The following is a 3,269-nucleotide window of genomic DNA, read 5'->3' on the forward strand; positions in this document are numbered from 1 at the left end:
CTATATATCATACAAAAAATTAAAAAAATTCAAGGAATAAATTAAATCGATTTACATTCTTACTTAGTTACTTTTAAGTCAGATGAGACACTCTTATTTTGACTGTTTACTAAAGTTAGTTAGTTCTTCAATAAGGCATTGGGATAACCTATCAATTTAATTGACAGAAACAATTGATAAATGAAACAAAATCTAATCTATGAAAAAAAACATAAAAAACAATTGATATGCGTTATATAGAAACAATTGACGCTAATGGAATAAAAACAATTGATGGCTGTAATTTAACTGTTTTTCTATTGTACTTTTAGAAAAATAATTTATATATCCGAATTCTGATTTATAATTAATTTAAAAAGTAGCCTATATTCTAAGTGACAGCATCTTGTATATGTATAAAAAATTTCATCTCAATCAGATGAGTGGTTAATCAGTTATAAAGGTACAAACAGACAGACAAAAATTCCAAAAAGGGTAAATACAGTATGAGTAGGTCATAAAAATGATATTTTGACGCATAATTCGAAATAAAAACACCATGTACAGACAGAGCCTATCGATTTATATATTAGTATAGATTATTATATAATTTTCGAGGGATTCGAACATGGGTTCATGGAATCAGAAGTATTGTTTGCTACGTGTGTAGCTACATCGAAATCATAATAAACCGGAGAAATTCTGTATTAAAACTGTGGTTAAATAAATTTTGATGTATGATTAATAATTAATTCTACTAATAAATAAATTTTAATTATTATTTCAATGAATTCTAGGGTTACTATAAGAGAAATCGAATCTTGTGTTTAATTTTTTTACAAATACTGCATTTTAATAAATTACAATTCAACCATTTACAATTTTCCCCCAAACAATTAGTTTATATTTTCAAATTTTATAATTTATTGATGCTATAATTTCATCTTATTCCAAAATGATTGATGATTTCTTGACTTTAATATCGCCGTTAGGTATATAATACTTCTAATGGCTTCTTTCTCTGAGTTTTTACCTTGTAGAACCATCAACTGGCTAAATGGACCGATGAAGTTTCTATGGATAAATATAATCAATTTCGATTATAAGCTTTCAGTTTTTTTTTTGTTTATTATTGTAAATATATATTCTACATATCTTAATGCTATCAATGCCCTTTCTAACTCAAAAGCTCAACGATTGATTAGGAATTTTCGTATTTATAAAGTATCTTTTGATTTCGAAGTCAATCGATCCTTTAATGTATTCCATATGTGATCTTATTTTAAAACTCAGAACATTACATGTAATTTTAGATGAACCATCAATCTTATCATAAAAACCAAAGAATACTTTTTAACAATTAAACTTCAAACTTAATTTATTTGATTCTATATTGAGATGATTGGATTCCATATAATTATTGGACGTTTAATATTCTATTAGGTTTTTTATTTAAACTATCGGATCTGATTTCAAGTAGGACACTAAAATATTTCATAATTAAACTATACACTCGAATTATTTATCAAATTTTGAATTGATCATTAATAATATAGTAAAAAAGCACAGAATACTTTTCTGTAGATAATTTAATTCTTTTCAACTTCAATATTTGGCATTTAACTTGAAAAATTTTGACAATTTTTTTTTGTTCTATAGTCTTGAGAATGTTTGACAATGTCAAAATAAAATTTATTTTGTAATTAATGTTTATTTGAAAGGTTGAAATAATTAAATAATGAGAAATCAACTTCCTTTTTAGCCGCCGAATGGCCTGTTCTTTTTTGCTAAGGTGCGTATATTATTTTTCGTTCGACGAAGCCGGAAAGTGACAACTTCGTTCAGGACAACGGCCGGAAAGTTGCCTTTTTCCGGCCGGACGGCAAAAAAGTCCTTTATAACTATATTTATTTCTATAAACAATTTATTCAACGTTTTCATATTATTTTATTTATTACATTTATTATATTTTCTTTCATTCAATGCGCTTGAGAATTTTCAATTATGGAAATCTGACCAATGAATTTAAATATTCGGGTGCTCAGCTGGTGAAAACTTTGTATCAGCCAATAGATTTTGATTTTCAAGTTAAATGGCGTTTCCTTGGGAAACATTAAAAGCTTAAATAAGTTGCTGTTAAGTCTTCGACTTTAATTAGCAACATGTCATCAAACAAGAAAGACATGCCGTCAGGATTCATATTCGTAAGTGTTTTGTAATATATTGTAATATATTGTAATATACTTAGTGAATTATTTATTTCATATATTCAATAGATATATTTTTATATTTATGAATAATTTTTTTTTTTAAACTCTGTATTAGCAATCAGAACATACATCATTGAAACCATTTGTGTTAAGAGCTGAGGCTACACCACCACAGAGAAATGAAGATGTAAGTAAGAATTTAAAATATCTTGTTAAATATTGTAAATTTTATTATATACATTTAGTTATTAAAATCTAACTTTCATTTAATAGCTATCACATTTGTATTCGGCGCCATGTAGTCCAGCTGAGGTGGTAAGTAGTATTTTTAAAATTATAACAATGTACACTTTTGCATTTTCTCTGTTGATAACAGATATTTGAATTGTTGATAGCAATAAATAGTTGATATTAATTATAATATTAATTCTTTCAGGAAAAAAAATTAAAAGAAAAAGAAACGCCAGTAAAAAAAAACAAATAGCGAGGAAAACATATCTTTGTTTATTTGGTGATACATTTTAATTTGAATTTCGGGTAGTAAAGATTTCACGATTATTTTTGAATATGTAATGAAATGCGAGGGGATTATAATTTATGTATTTATTATAAGAACACATGTATTGTCATTTTTTTTATAATTTATTTTATTTTTTTATAACTATTTTAATTATAATTGAAGACATGTAGTTAATATGAACATTATGTTAATAGATTATTGAATTTGTAATGTGTAATTTGTGTAATTAAATATAAAATAATTAAAGTATTATTTGTAATTTGTCAAGTATAATATAATTGATATGTATTTTTATTCCTCAGTACTTTTCCCATTGTTATATAGAATTCTTAATATTCATAATTACAATTTCTATTATCAGTCAATATTATTTATTTACTTTCTCATACTATTTAAATATATATATAAACTCTCCATATATATTAATATAACAATTTATATAAGCTATTAAAGTTCTTTGTAAATTTATGATATCTTTATTAAACGAAAGTATAGTAAAATTACAAAATTTAGTATCGTAATGAAATGCTATTGTATATTCATTTTACATGCACTCGTCG

At 24.7% G+C, this 3,269-nt stretch overlaps 1 long non-coding RNA gene across 1 annotated transcript; it reads left to right on the forward strand.

The window, feature by feature from the left end:
* Positions 1–2,103: 2,103 nt before the first annotated feature.
* On the forward strand, positions 2,104–2,908 carry LOC130674874 (uncharacterized). The gene is made up of 4 exons (XR_008991156.1): positions 2,104–2,183; positions 2,305–2,376; positions 2,463–2,504; positions 2,626–2,908. It is a non-coding gene; the product is annotated as an uncharacterized LOC130674874 (long non-coding RNA).
* Positions 2,909–3,269: the final 361 nt, after the last annotated feature.

This window comes from Microplitis mediator, chromosome 9 (genome assembly GCF_029852145.1).
Source record: "Microplitis mediator isolate UGA2020A chromosome 9, iyMicMedi2.1, whole genome shotgun sequence".
NCBI classification, from domain to species: domain Eukaryota; kingdom Metazoa; phylum Arthropoda; class Insecta; order Hymenoptera; family Braconidae; genus Microplitis; species Microplitis mediator.